Source organism: Meriones unguiculatus, chromosome 6, assembly GCF_030254825.1.
Source record: "Meriones unguiculatus strain TT.TT164.6M chromosome 6, Bangor_MerUng_6.1, whole genome shotgun sequence".
Lineage (NCBI taxonomy): Eukaryota > Metazoa > Chordata > Mammalia > Rodentia > Muridae > Meriones > Meriones unguiculatus.
In genome coordinates this window covers 133,401,585-133,418,213 of record NC_083354.1, presented here as the reverse complement: position 1 = coordinate 133,418,213, position 16,629 = coordinate 133,401,585, and positions in this window count along the sequence as shown.

Genomic DNA, 16,629 nt, shown 5'->3' with positions numbered 1-16,629 from the left:
ATATGTTCTCTCTCTCCCTCCCTCCCCACGGATACATGGGTTCTTAGTATGTGAGAAGCATCTGAGAAGTCAACAGCAGATTTTCCCAGTATCCTAATAATACCCATTGCTGCTCCACTGAGCCTGCAGGACACGGTGGAGGCAGAGCCAACTTTTTTTTTTTAATAGTACTTATGAAAATAATGGTATGTGAAAGTTTGGCAGAGGCACACACACACACACACACACACACACACACACCGCACAGGGGACCCACATGAAAGCCTGTGATGAAACTTAATGGGAACATCATTCTCCCCTGCATTTCTCTTTTTTCTTACCCTGATTCTTTACTGTGCATTAATGAACACTGGCCACAGAGAGTGTATCTTTCACCTTCTTAGCCCCCTGTCTTTCTCTTGGTTCCTGGGTCCTCTGTCTTTTGAGGCTGAATTTGTATGTCTCTGTGGATTATCAGGTCCCAGGCCAGGATCTGAGTCAGAAAGGCACTGACTACACACCATCCCTTACTTCAGTGTCTGTCTGTTGCTCGTAAGCTGTGGCCAGAACAGAATACTCATCCTAAATAAAACGATTCTTTTCATTGTGACAGAAAAACCAGGTTCCTTGAAGGGAATTTTGAACACAAAAAGATGATGAAAGCCACGTGTCGTTTCATTCAGTATCAACATATGAGTTTCCATTCCATACGAGTAATTTTCTTTTCCTCTTGTGGATGCATACATGCGTCATGTGCATGCATGTATGACAGTGTGTGTGTGTTTATGCATGCATGTGCGTGTGGATGGAGGCCTGCGGGTGGCGTTGGGCGGTGTCTTTCTCTGTTGCTTCCACCTTGTATATAGCGGTAGAGTCTTGCTGAATCTGGAGCTCCCTGGGCTGGTCTGCCCGGTCAGCTTGCTTGGAAGAGTCCCTGTCTCATCCCTTGCACTGTGGGATTACAGCTGCGATGCCCTGCCCACCTTTTTTTTTTTTTTTTCCATGGGTTCTGGGGATCTGAACTCTGGTCCTCAGGCTTGGAAGGCAAGCACATACCTGCTGAGACTCTTGCCTGGCCCGTGCATGAATAATTTTGTAAAATTAGATACAATTAATTTTGTACTTCACTTTCCTGTGTGTACGGTGTGTGAGTTTACATGTTTGCACGCTCATGTAGAGGTCAGAGGTCATCCTCGAGTGTCGTTTTCCGAGAAATGTCAACGTGTTTTATATGACAAGCTTTCTTAGCTTGCCTGGAGCTTGCTGAGTAGGCCAGGCTGGCTCATAAATCTCAAGTCTGTCTCTGCTGGCCCAGCACTGGGATTACGAGCTCGCAGCAGCACCTCTGCTTCAATGCGTGATGTCTGCGGACGGGACTCAGGCTCACACAGCAAGGACTTTACGATATTTCCTGACCCCTGTGTTTAGCAGCATCATTACACAGCTTTGACTAGAGCCAACAAGATGGTAGAGTGGGTGAAAGCGCCTGATGCCCTGATGGCCTGAGTTTGAGCCCTGAAACTCAAGAGGAAAAGCGGATCAACGAGGAAAAGTTGTGACCTGACCTCCTCATGTGGACTGTGGCTGGTGTGTGCACACAATCACACGCACAACAGTAACAGATTTAAAACTGTTCAGACATAAAATTGCTAATGCTTCCATATTATTTGTATGAACGTACTGTGCTTTAATTTTTTTTGTGTGTGTTGTGCTTTATTTATTTTTACCCATTCATAGGTATTCAAATTGATTCTGCTTAGTGTATATAAATATTTAACATAATATTATTACTATATTGATATTACTATATAACATAATAATATTACTTATAAACATAAGTAAAGGTTTTGGTGACAACTTTTCTTTTTATTCACGCCGTTGAAGAAAATGAAAGACATCCTCTTTTCTCTGTTTTCTGTAAAAACGGACTTAGTTTTAATTGTGGACAGGTTCATACATGTGCATAATGAATTTTAGTCCTTCTTGGCCCCAGTCCCCTGACTCATCCCCACTTCCCCACAGTCTCCTTGCACTTCTATTTTGTGTGTGTGTGTGTGTGTGTGACTGTGTGTGACTCACTGAGTTTAATTAGGATGTCCGTTAATGGTGAGGGTTGTTTGTTCACTGGAGTATGGACAACCACTCAGTTCCTACAACACTGAAGAGAATGACACACATTCTCCTAATTCAACAGTCCTCGGGGAGGGGGGTCAGCAGGCCTTGTGTAGGTGAACACTGCTGTGGTGAGCTCCTTAGGTATGGGCTATGCCACGTTCAGAGGAAACCATCTTGTAGCAGTTCTCCGCAAACTCTGGCTGTTAGGATTTCTTCTTTTTTCTGTTCCTCTTTCACAATGTTCCTTAAGCCTTGGGGGAGAAGGGTCTAATGTAGATGTCTCAGTTATGGTCAGGCAATCCATGGTCACTGATGCTTTGCATTTTGACCGCTTGTGAATCTCTATATTAATTACCATCCACTGCAAGAAATGTTTCCATGATGAGGGTTGACAGCTGAGCTAGCCTATGGTTATAACGAAAAGTATTTAAAAGAAATTTGTTATTATGTTTGCTTAACAAAATAATAATGGTAGTTTTTTGTTTGATTGTTTTTGGTTTGTTTTTCTCGGGTGGATGATCTCTCCCACTGTAGGATCTTGGCTAGGTTTACAGGACCAGATAAGAGTTTCCCCTTTGGAGACTAGCATTTATTTTATTTTTATTTTTTAAATACTGCACAGTATAGGAGACAAAGACACCGTTAGGGAAACAGTATTTGATTTAGTAAATACCAGAGTTCCACCTACTGGTAGATTTTAAAATGGCAGATGAGAGAAGGAAGTTAAAGGAAGTTTAGAGATTGGGACAATTGGGAAGTTAGCAATTTAGTCTATCTTTTAACTTTTTTTTTTTTTTTTTTTAAACACAATTCTCTCAGCATCTTTCTTTGGCAGGAAGTTAAACCTCATGAACTTTCAGGTTATTCAGACAATCCAGGTGTTTACTGATAAGTTGTTTCATTAAAATTTTTTATCTTAACTTCAAGTTAGGTAGGGGGAAGGAGGCCCAGAGGGTAAGATGCTCCTGTAGCTGTTCCTCGGCATCTTGCTCTGACACTTTCTCATCGAAAGGATCACAGTTTAAGCTGCCTAAAATTAATTTTTATGGGAAATAACTGTACTTCTGCTACCATGACACCGTCTGCTCTGCAGGACTCTCCTAAGTCTGTTTTATTAAACAGGCACTTTTTAATCTTTGGGAGCCACGAAACACTTTGTTTTGAGAACTCATTTCAATTTATGAGTTTACAAAATGCATACATGCATACAAATAGATTTATGCATGAAATTTTATTTTATGTCACTGTGGTTGCTTCAGTGAGAAATGTTGCCACAGGTGCAGGATTCGAACATTTAATTTCCTGTTGGTGGTGCTTTTGGGCAGGGTTTAGGAGATACAGCCTTGCTGTAGGAAGCATGTCACTGCAGGGGGGCTTTGAGAGCTCATGGCTTTGCTCTACTTTCAGTCAATTTTCTGCTTTGTGCTTTTGTTTGAAGATGTGGTTGCTCTGTTTTATGCTCACGTAGCTGCCGTGTGTGCTGCTTACTGTTATGCCCCTGGCTACGATGGACCCTTAACCCTCGGGAACTGTAAGCCAAGTTAAATGCCCTCTTCCTCACACTGACTTTGATCATGGTGTTTATTCACAGCGACAGAGACGTAACTGGTTAGGAAGTTAACATTAACATGGCATCTTGAGCATGAACAAGCAAGGAAAGGTAGTGGTTTAAGATCATGGATTTGTGTGTCGGGTTGACAAGAGATTAATTGTGTTGGCTAACTTGCCATTGACACAAACTAGAGGAATTGCCTCCATCAGATTGGCTATGGGCATGTGTAGGCATTCTCTGTGGGAAGTGAGCCTCTGGGAAGGTGGTTCTGGGATGTAGAAGTAAGCGAGCTGGGGAAGCTGTGCGAACCAAGCATTCCTCTGCGGTCTCTGCTCTGGCTACTTCTCATCTAGGTCCCTGCTTTGAGTTCCTGCCTTGGTTTTCCTTGATGACAGACTGCATCCTATAATATAAATAAACCCTTTACATCTCTTGCTGTTTTGGGGTATGGTGTTTATTACAGCAATAGGAATGTAACTAGGATAACTCCCTAAGAAACTGCTATCTTAGATAATTCATATTATTTTTAAAAAGTATGTATGTATGTATGCATTTGTACAGAATCTAGCTGTGTAGCCTAGACTGGCCTTGAACCTGATGGGTAGCACATGTTGGCTTTCAACTCCGGACTCTCCTTTCCACCTCCAGTGCTGGTATTAAACACATGATCTATCACATCACTGCATACTGTTTAACTGCAAGGTTCCTAGGGAGTTATCACTGTTTTCTTCTGTTAGCTGGCTCTAGCCTATGTGTCGTTTTGCTTTTATCTTTCATCACAACTCCACTCTCATTTTTCCTTACTTCTAGGTTAAAACATATAATCCATATATCTTCTCCAAGCTTTATGCCTGGCTTTCACTGCCAAATGAACCTGTGACTGTTATCCTATAGCAATGAAGTGTATTTTGTTCTCCTGCTAGTTATTGGTTGACACTCTCTCTTCCTCTAGTAATCTGAGTAAGAATTTGAATGCTATTCAGTCTTTTTTCTAGTCTCCAAAGTTCAACCAATAATCAAATAGTTTTGATTTTAATTTGCAAATATTTCCAGCTATGCCTTCCCTCTCTCCTGCGCTGTTTGGGTGTCGTTTCAATACTTTGAATATTTAATTGTTTCATTTAGCACACACTAGTTCTTCCTAACACTTGATAGGCTCTACCTATAGTTCACTGTATGTACTGCTGCTAGAATTATCTCTAAATGCAAACCTTGTCCTGTTTCCCTACAAAACTCTGTAGTAGAGTCCCACGGCTTTCATGACTAAGTTTTTAATCTTTGTTGTCAAGGATTTTCATGGTTAGACCTCACAAAGCCACAGTATCATTTCATTCTTTTCTGATCGTCGTACCCTTTAATAGTCGCAACTTAGTCTCCTTGGTGGTTTCTCTCCATGTGTATTTGAATTTCCCAGAACAAGTTGAATTCTTTCACATGTTTGAGCCTATATGCAAACTGTTTTCCTTTTTTAATATTTTAATTTTTATTAATTACAGTTTATTCACTTTGTATCCCCTTGTAGCTCTCTCCCTCCTCTCCTCCTTCCCTCCTACTTCCCCATGCATGCCTCTCCCCCAAGTCCACTGATAGGGGAGGTCTTCCTCTCCTTCCTTCTGATCCTAGTCTATCAGGTCTTATCAGCAGTGCTTGCATTGTCTTCCTCTGTGGCCTGGTAAGGCTGCTCCCCCCTTAGGCAGAGGTGATCAAAGAGCTAGCTACTGAGATCATGTCAGAGACAGTCCTTGTTCCCCTTATTAGGGAACCCACTTGGAGACTGAGCTGCCATGAAATTTGTAGGCAAATGGTGGGAACTAGAAAAGAACATTCTGAGTGAGGTATCCCAGAAGCAGAAAGACACACACGGTATACAATCACTTATAAGTGTATATCAGATATATGATATAAGATAATCATACTGAAATCTGTACATCTAAAGAAGTGTTAAGCAAGAAGGAGGACCCTGGGTAAGATGCTCAATCCTCACTCAGAAAGGCCAATGGGATAGACATTGCAAGAGGGAGAAAACAGGGAACAGGACAGAAGCCTACCACAGAGGGACTCCGAAAGACTCTACCCAGAAGGGTATTGAATCATATGCTGAGACTCATAGCCAAACTTTGGGCAGAGTGCAGGGGATCTTATGAAAGAAGGGGAAGATAGAAAGACCTGGAGGGGACAGGAGCTCCACAAGGAGAGCAACAGAATCAAGAAATCTGGGCACAGGAGTCTTCTGAGACTGATAGTCCAGCCAAGGACCATGCATGGAGATAACACCTGCGCAGATGTAAACTGTTTCCTTAGCCTGGAACTTTAGCCTATTCCATGCTTATCCATCTTTTGCTTCTTGTTTTTTCCTTCCAGTAGTGGACACAGGGTCTCAGGAATGCTTGGGAAGCGCTCTATCACTTAGTTCTATCTCTAACACATCTTTTCACTTCATGCTTAAGTCGCAACTTAGTCTCCTTGGTGGTTTCTTTCCAAGGTGGGGTTAGAGGTCCCTCATCTTTGCGGGCATCATTGTTGCACATGATTCTACATCTGCTGTGCTTCAGTTTCCTTGATGTCTGCCTAGAAGATAAACATCTCTTGAAAGAAGTGACCTTGTCCCCCATCACACACTTGGCTATTCCCAGATCCCAGCACAGTGTCTAATGTAGGACAGTTTATTAACTGTAAACTTGAATTTAACAGTTTTTCTTATAAGGAAAAAGTACCATGGCTTGTTCCTATCTAGTGCCTGGGTGCTGCTCAGTTCCTCAGCAAACGTCTGAAAAAGCAAAAGCAATTTCTCTGTGGCACTATCACAGTTTGGGTAAACACAAATGGCAGAATAGACTAATTCATTCACCCCAGTCAGCTGCTCTGAGCGCTGCTGGCAGGACAACCTGCCCTTTCTTGTTTCATTTACCGGTGTTGTGATAGCTAAGCTTTATGCTGTTTAGGAGAAATCACTTCAAATAGCTCCTGAGACAAGGCTTGATAATTTTAGTGAAGGATTTATTATTTGACCCATACAAGGCTACTCTGAAATGATAGCAAATAACTGAGCCTCAGGGAGTAATAATTACTTTCATTCTACAATTTCAGATGATATAAAGTAAAAGTAACAGAAGCTGAAGTTTCAGACACTAACGAAGGATAAACAGGAAGCAGGATAAGACAATGTCAACCAAGTTTTCCTCAAAAACTAACAGAGGTGTTTTATGGACCCCAAGACAAGGACTTAATAGTACACACGCTTGGCAAATTTTCTAGCTCATACCCCCAGATACCAGCTTTTAATCCCCAAGAAATTTAGGCCAAGCGATATAAACTGTTAAGTTTGTCATGTCTATCAGTATGATATTCATTGGCATTTGCAAGTCAGAGATCAAAGTGTTAAAATGGTTGGGTTCTGGTAAGGGCTGTCTTCAGAACTACAGACCGCCTACTTCTGGTAGCTTTCTGTGGCAGGAAGGACAGGGCAGCTTTCAGGCATTCCATTTATAAGGCTATAACCTTTATAAAAAAAGGGATTTAACTCCCAACATATAACCATAGCTTTGGGAGTTAGGGTTCCAAAAAAACTGGCAGGAGAGTGCAAACCCTCTCTGAATTGCAACTATTCAGTATTCTGGATTTCAAACAGTGTACTTTGTAAACGGTCCACAGGCAGGGCTGGTGAGGTGGTTCAGTGCAAAAGTGCTTGCCACAAAGCCTGACAACCAGCGTTTTATCTCTTGGTTATTAGATGATGGCAGGAGAAAGCTGACTCCTGAAAGTTGTCCTCTTGTCAATAGACAGACAGACAGACAGACAGACAGACACACACACACGCACGCACCGCACGGTTGAGGGATAGAATACATGCACAAATAAATGCAATAAAAAGCCCATAGTACAGTTCTTCCCAGGGAAGCAGGCAGGCTAACTGTAGACCTTTACCTCATGTTCATCTCCCCAGCTCCAGTCTCCCAAGCTCATGGCCAGCCCAGAAGCAGGGCACCTGCTACAGTCTCCCGCCAGTGAACTATCCTTTACCCACTTCTCTAACATACCCACAGATCTTCCCTTCCTAAGCTCCCTTCTCTCCCAGCCCCCAACACCCACAGGAACTCCCCGGGAAACCACAGGCCATTCCTGCCATAGAAGTAGGTAGGCTGACTACAGAGCTTCACCTCTCCCTCTGCTTTCCCAGATCCAATCTTCCAGTCTCATGCCCAACTCTGTAGCAGAACATGGCAACCTGTCCCTCCCCATCTCTATTGGATCCCACAGATCTTCCCCTCCTAACTTTGCACCCCCCATCCATTATCCTAGCTCCCACCTCTAACAGACACTTCCTGAGAACCCACGGACCACTCCAGGGAAGCAGGCAGGCTGAAGCCTTCCCCACTGCTTCCACTCTTCCCAATCCAGTCTATCCGGCCTCAACTCCAGCTCTCTTCTTGCCCCTGCACCATCCCCAGTGGATCACACAGATTCTCCCATCTAAACTTCCTTCTTCCTATCCATGGTTTGATCCTATCCAAATTCCAGCAAGTACTCCCTGGAAAAGCACATGACACTCTGACCCGGGAAGCAAGTATGCGAACTACATATCTCTCCCTCTGCAGTCTTCCAGTCTCACCCCCACCTCTGCAGCAGACTTTCTGTGTGGCTTCAACTCATTCCCTGCCTCCATTTCCAGGGGAGTAGCTAAGCAGCGCCTAGTGGAACACCATGCTTTCTTCCCGTGAATTTCCTGGGTATCAGCTCCCAATACCCAGAAACACATTTTACTTGGAACTTCAGTGGCCAAACCTATCAGGACTCCAGAAAAATTTCCAATGAGGCACCACACTTACCTAAGAACTGGAGATGAGACAGAAACCAAAAAAATAAAGCGCTCATCCATACAAAACATGACAAAATGCCACACCTAGAATTACAGTCTTCCCAATCCCAGATGCCTAGACACCTATAGAAAAACATTCCAAATAAGGTCCAGGACAATGTGTCTCCACTAGGGCCCAACAATTCTGCCACATTAGGCCCTGAGTACACCAACATAACTCAAAGTTCAAAAAAGACATTAATACATCTTTTTAAATATGATAGAGGTCCTTAAAGAGGAAATGAATAAATCCTGTAAAGAAATCTATGAAAACAAAAACAAACAATGGAAGAAAACCTTTCAATTCCTGAAAGTGGAAATAGAATCATTAAAGAAAATCCAAATGGAGGGAAATCTGGAAATTAAATACTTGTAACTCTAAAAGAAACCAGAGAGGCAAGCTTCACCAAGAGAATACAAGAGGTAGAAGAAAGAATCTCAGGCACTGAAGAAAAGATAGAAGAATGGATAAGTTGGTCACAGAAAGTATTAAATCTTAAACAGTTCTGGTACAAAACATCCAGGAAATGTGGACTACTATGAAAAGACAAAGATCTGAGAATAATTGGAGTAGAGGAAGGAGAAAAAAATATATATCAAAGGCACAGAAAATATTTTCAACAAGACATAGAAGAAAATTCCCTAACTAAAAGAAGGAGGTAGAAGCAGCATAAATAACATCAAATAGATCAGGCCAGAATATAAAGCTCCCTGGACACATAATGATCAAAACACTAAATGTGGAGAACAATGAAAGAACATTGAAAATTACAAGGAAAACAACAACAACAACAACAACACATAAAGGCAGACTTGTTAGATCTACACGTGACTTCTCAATGGAGACTGTAAAAACAGAAAGGACCAGACAGATGTGCTACACACTCAAAGAAGTCACAGATGACAGCCCAAACTACTATATCCAGAAAAACTTTGAATCACAACACATGGAGAAAACAAGACGTTTTATTCTATTAGCTACTGCTTTGTCTGAATAGTGGTGTCCTTTGCCACTCAGAAGCTTCTAAGTCTTCATGAGGTCCCATTTATTTTATTTAAAGATTTATTTATCATTTATATAGCATTCTTCCTGTATACTGGAGGTCAGTATAGATGGTTATGAGCCACCATGCGATTGCTGGGAATTGAACTCAGGGCCTTTAGAAGGACAGTGAGTGTTCTTAACTTCTGAGAAATTGTTGATCTTTGATGGTGTTTGTTCAGAAAGTTTTGTCCTGTGCCAATGTGTTCAAGGTTCTCCCCCCTGTTCTCTCTAGCAGGTTCAGTGTGTCTGGTTTTATGTTGAGGTCTTTGATCCATTTGGGCTTGAATTTTGTGCAGGGTACTAAGTATAGATCTATTTGGATTCTTCTATAGGTAGCCACCCAGTTTGACCATCATTATTTATTGAACATGCTGCCCTTTTTGCAGTGTGTATCTCTGTCAATTTATAAAAATCGGGTGAACACAGCTATACCACTGCAAGGTATATACCCAAAGTTTGCTCAAGTACACAAAAGGGACACTTGCTCAACCATGTTTGTAGCAGCTTTATTTGTAATAGCCAGAACCTGGAAACAACCCAGATGTCCATCAACGGTGGAATGGGTACAGAAATTGTGGTATTTTTATACAATGGAATACTACTCAGCAATCAAAAAGGAGGAAATCGTGAAATTTGCAGGCAAATGGTGGGATCTAGAAAAGATCATTCTGAGTGAAGTATCCCAGAAGGAGAAAGACAAACATGGGATATACTCACTTATATAGACCTATAAGATATGATAAACATAATGAAATCTATACACCTAAAAAAGATAATCAATTGAGCGGACATGGGGTAAGATGATCAATCCTCATTTACAAAGACAGATGGGATGTGCATTGAACGTATGACAGGAGTCTACTGAGCGCATCTGAAAGACTCTAACTAGCAGTGTTTTCAAAGCAAAGACTCATGACCAAACCTTTGGCAGAGTACAGGGAATAATAGAAAAGAAGGGGAGTTAGTCTGATGGGGAAAGGATAGGAGCTCCACAAGGACCAAATATATCTGGGCACAGGGTCTTTTCTGAGACTGACATTCAACCAAGGACCATGTATGGATATAACCTAGAACCTCAGCTCAGATGTAGCCTGTGGTAGCTCAGTAACCAATTGGTTTCCCAAAGTGAGGGGAACAAGGACTGTTTCTAACAGGAACTCAATGACTGGCTCTTTGGCCTCCCCACCCCCAAGGGAGGAGCAGTCCTGTTAGGCCACAGAGGAGGGCTTTGCAGCCAGTCCTGAAGATACCTGATAAAACAGGATCAGATGAATGGGGAGGAGGTCCCCTCATCAGTGGACTTGGAAAGGGGCACGGTGGAGATGAGGGAGGGAGGGAGGGAGGGACTGGGAGGGAATGAGGGATCGGGACACTGCTGGGATACAGAGTTAATAAAATGTAACTGATAAGAAAAAAATAAAATTAAATAAAAAAAAGTTTAATAGAAAAAAAAAGAGTCCAACTAGGCCCCTTATCCTTACCTATGATTGATGCAAAATTACATACCTAAATACATTACACATTAATTCACTAATAGTGAATCCTGTTCACAGTGCCAACTCCCCGCATAGCCAGTGGCTCTAACCACAACTGGCATGTACTTGCTCACTCCTTTAACTAATATGTTATGATCTCCTACCATGAACCACATGCTAAGCAATGAGCACATGGTCTTGGCTTCCATACCCCACCACGGTACTCCCTCCCTGCTAAGCCCCTAGCATATCCGAGGCCTTCTCAGTGGGGTATAAGAATATTGCCAGTCACTTGAAGAACCACAAGTAGAAACATTTGGCTCTCTGCAATGCTAACCAAACTTCACTGAAATCACCTACTGTTTCCACAAAATACTGGGTTTTCACACTGTTTTCTATTTGTTCCACTTCCCTCCTCCCTTCCTGAGCATCTGGATCAACGTTTCCATACCTAGCCCAAATACCCTACCTTGAATCCTCCCAGATGTAAAGTCCTTTTTGGAATCTCTCATTGTTTTCCTTTTTTCTTTTTTTTTTTTTTAATGGTACTTCACCTAGTCTACCCAATAAAGTATATGCCATGCCTAATATATATATATATATATATATATATATATATATATATATATATATATATCGGGTGAACATAGGTGTGTGGATTTATGTCTGAGGCTTCAATTCAATTTCATTAAGCAACATGTCTGTTTTGTGCCAATCCCACCCTATTTTTCTTTTTTATTATCATGGCTTCATAGAGCAACTTGAAATTGAAATCTCCAGCAGTTCTTTAATTATTTATGATTGTTTCAGCTATCCTGTTTTTTTTTTTGTGTGTGTGTGTATGTTTATATTTGAAGCTGAAAATTGTTTTTCAAAGATTTGTGAAGAATTGTGTTGAAAAAATTTTTTCTTTTCTTTTTCTTTTTCTTAATTATAGTTTATTCACTTTGTATCCCTTCCCCCCTGTAGCTCCCTCCTTCCTCCCTTCCCAATCCCACCTTCTCTCCCCCTTCTCCACCCGTGTTCCTCGACAAGTCCACTGATAGGGGAGGTCCTCCTCTCCTTCCTTCTGATCTTAGTCTATCAGATCTCATCAGGAATGGCTGTATTGTCTTCCTCTGTGGCCTGGTAAGGCTGCTCCCCCCTCAGGGGGAGGTGATCAAAGAGCAGGCCAATCAGTTCATGTCAGAGACAGTCCCTCTTCCCATTACTAGAGAACCCACTTGGAGACTGAGCTGCGATGGGCTACATCTGTGCAGGGGTTCTAGGTTATCTCCATGAATGGTCCTTGGTTGGAGTATCAGTCTCAGAAAAGACCCCTGTGCCCAGATTTTCTGGTTCTGTTGCTCTCCTTGTGGAGCTCCTGCCCTCTCCAGGTCTTTCCATCTCCCTCTTCTTTCAAAAGATTCCCTTCACTCTGCCCAAAGGTTGGCCCTAAGTCTCAGCATCTGCTTTGATACCCTACAGGGTAGAGCTCTTCTTGTTGAAAATTTGATGGGGATTGGATTGAATCTATAGATTGCTTTTGTAGGATGACCAAATTTACTATATTAGCTCTACCATTCATTTCATAAACATGGGAGATTTTTGCATCTTCTGATATCTTTTTTTTCAATTTTTTTCTTCAGTGACATGAAGATTTTATCATACAAGTCTTTCACTTGCTTGGTTAGAGATACTCCAAGATATATTATTTGAGGCCCCAATCCTAGCCCTAATCCTAATCCTAAAGCCCTAACTGTAACCCTTAACCCTAAACCTAACTTCTAACCTCTAACCTTAACCTTAAACCCTGACCTTACACACAAGTAACTAATGCGCTCACAGTGGCTTATTTGCAGAAACCAATGTGCTTCTTCTGTAGCAATTTTTAAATACTCTTTGCAGCACAGAGGACCGGTTTTAGCATACAGCTCTCAAGTTGCCTGCCTCAGAACTGCAGCCCATAGGTTCCCAGGAAAAGGAGTTTTTATTAAGAAAACTGTTCAGATGGTTGTAGTTTCACAAAAGAAGTCTTTTATATCCATCGTCATCACAGAGATGAGCTGTAAGAGAAGCAGTGATTGATTTACAAGAAGCCAGAGCACATGAGATTATAGTGTCACCAGGACACTAACTAAACAAGAAAGGACTATGAGAGCAGACCACAAAAATCTGTAATATAGTTGGATACGCTTTTTAAATACCACAGTTGAGAGGCAGAGGCAGACAGATCTCGAAGTTAGAAGTCAGTCTAGTTTGTAGAGGGAATTCCAGAAAAGAGAAACCCTGTCTTACAAAAAAGAAAAAAAAATCACTAACCTTAGCGGCACACAGTGATATCTTCAGAAAACACAAGCACAACTGACTCAAATGCCTCCCAGGGGCCTGTTTGCAAAAACCGACGCCCTTCCACAGCACCGAAAACTAAATCCTGTGGACGAGGAAGTGGGCGCTTCTACAGCTCTTCCTACAGCTCGAGCTGCTTGCGTTAGAGCAGCAGGGCGTGTAGGTCAAGGTGAAGTCTACTTGTTAAGAACACAGAGAACATGGCACCACTTTGCAGCAGCAAGAGCAGTGCAGCCCGCTGAAGTCCGAAGATTGTACTGGAACAGAAGTTGTGACTGATCTACAACAAAACAGAGCACACGAGAATGTGTGTGTGTGTGCTCAGTAGCGGGTTGGGTTGGAATCACTTTCCATCTGCAAAAGAGGTTGGGATGTTTTTCCATAAACCCAATGTGTAAATGTGTATGTTTGTATGTGAGTATGTATGTTTTTGTGTATTTGTATGTATGTATGTATATATGTCTGTATGTGTGAAGTTAAGAAGAAACCTGTTGGAACCTACCTGCTCGAGTCTGTCTCACTTCATCATCAGGTCTAAGTGTGTGTGTGTGGTCTTTTCTCTTCTTTCCTCTCCTGTTTAGATGCTTGCCACCACCATGGAACCCCCCTGAGAGGCGCATCACTACCCCTTGCTGCCATCATCAGTGGAACTCCCCACTAGGTAGCCACCAGCCCTAGGCCACCGCCAGCAGCAATTAATCCTGGCCCCTCAATTACTATTATCAGTAGAAGCCCTGTTGGTAACAGTTCCTGTCTGGAGACTTAGGTCTTTTATCCTCAGAGAAAGTCTGCTGGGTGATCAGCCAGCCATCGAGCTATGCCCTGCCTCAGTTTACCGATGGAGTGTTGAAGCTGGTCTTTGACAGGTGTCACCTCTAGATGCTTTCCTAAATAAATACAGATCGGGGAGGGGCATGAGAGGAGAAGAGGGAGGGAGAGCGGGGTGGAAGGGCATGAGGGAGGGGATACAGCTGGGATACAAAGTGAATAAATTATAATAAAAATAAAGTTACAAAATAAAAATAAGAAAAAATAAATACAGGTTTATCGACATGTGGATTTTACCTTCTTACGTTTTTGTTTGTGAGCCTAGCCTTTAATGGCTGAGCTATCTTTCCAGCCCAGATTTTACCTTCTTACCAATGACCAGAACTGCAGGGTTATAAATTCATAGTTTGAAGCAATGAAGCTGCTATAACAGCAAGAGGGGAGTAATATATCTGAAGACAGGAAATGCATTCATAAGTCCAGGAGGAACTTCTAGCCCACCATGCACCATGTCTGAGTAGCGGGAGAACAGGATAGACATATATAATTCACAGATCCAAAGGTGAGAAGTAACAAGGAGGACCCAAGGGAGAAGGCTTAAATCTCATCCAGAAGGGGAAATAGTATAGATATTGGAAGCACCTGAAGAGATGGAACAGGGTAGGAGAGTGATCATGGAGAGGAATGAGGGTGGAGATCAGACCTGGGGAGAGCGGGTGGGTGGGTGGGTGATGGTGGTGGTGGTGAGAGGATAGAAGCCTGTAGAGAGAAGAGAGATATTGTTTGGGGGCATCTCTGTGACAAGCTGCAGACCTGAGCAGGCTCCTGGGAAGACATGGGGGTGACTCTAGCTGAGAATCCTAATAGCAGGGGTCATGGAGACTGAAGAGGTCACCCTCAAACTAGACAGGACTCGTAGTGGAGGGAGGAAAACAGCAGCTCACCCACAAAAACTTCGACCCTAAATTTACTCCGCCTGCTACATGTGCAGGGGTAAAGATAGAACAGAGGTTGAGGGAATTTCTTTTTTTTTCCCCATTTTTTAATTATTATTATTTTTTACACTTTATTCACTTTGTATCCCCCCATAAGCCCCTCCCTCCTCCCCTCCAGGTCCCACTCTCCCTCCTCCTTCTTCACGCATGCCCCTCCCCAAGTGCACTGATAGGGGAGGTCCTCCTCTCCTTCCTTCTGATTCTAGTCTATCAGATCCCATCAGGAATGGCTGCATTGTCAACTTCTGTGACCTGGTAAGGCTGCTCCTCCCTCAGGGAAAGGTGATCAAAGAGCAGGCCTATCAGATTGTGTCAGAGTCAGTCCCTCTTCCCATTACTATGTAACCCACTTGGATACTACGCTGTCATGGACTACATCTGTGCAGGGGTTCTAGGTTATCTCCATGCCTGGTACTTGGTTGGAGTATGGGTCTCTGGGAAGACCCCTGTGTCCAAATCTTCTAGTTCTGTTGCTCTCCTTGTGGAGTTCCTGTCCTCTCCATACCTACTATTTCCCACTTCTTACATAAGATTCCATGTACTCTGCCCAACAGTTGGTCATAAAGTCTCAGCCTCTTTGATAGTCTGCAGGGCAGAGCCTTTCAGAGGCCCTCTGTGGCAGGTTCCTAGGTTGTTTCCTGCTTTCTTCTTCTTCTGATGTCCATCCTCTTTGCCTTTCAGGATGGGGATTGAGCGTTTTAGTCAGAGTCCGACTGAGGGAATTTCTATCCAATGCCTGGCCCAAGCTGAGACCCACCCCATGTGAGAAAGCCAACCCCTGACACTATAAAGGATACTCTGCTATGCTTGTAGACCAGAGCTTAGAATAGCTGTCATCTGAAAGACTTCACCCAGCAGATGCTGAGACTCACATCCAATCAGGTGGAGCACAGGAAGACTTGTGGAAAAGTCATGGGGGGGGCGGTAAGGATAGGAATGGACGGGAAGGGAGCTCTACCAGAATACCAACAGAGCCAACTAACCAGGGCCCAGGGGAGCTTACAGAGACTGAAGCACCAACCAAGGACCATGCATGAACTAGACCTAGGCCCCTTTCACAGATGTAGCAGGCTTCATGTGGGTTTCCTAATAAGGGGAGCAGGGGTTATCTCTGACACCCCTGCTTTTTGATCATTTCCCCCTGGTGGGACAGTCTTGCCAGGCCATAGAGGAAAAGGATTCACTCAGTTCTTGATGAGCTGGGATGGGTTTGTAGGTGGGCTTCCATTTCCTGAGTAGTACAGTAGGGGAGAAAGGGGATTTAGGGAGAGAGGGTCAGATTGGAAGGAGAGGAAGGAGGGGGCTATGATAGGGATGTAAAGTGAATAAATACATTAATTAAAGAGATTTTTTTCCATCTTCTGATATCTTCTTCAGTTTCTTTCTTCAGAGCCTTTAAGTCTTTTTCAAACAGGTCTTTCACTTGCTTGGTTAGAGTCACACCAAGGAACTTTATGTTATTAGTGGCTATTGTGAAGGGTGTTTGATCACCTTTCCCTGGAGGATTCAGCCTTGCC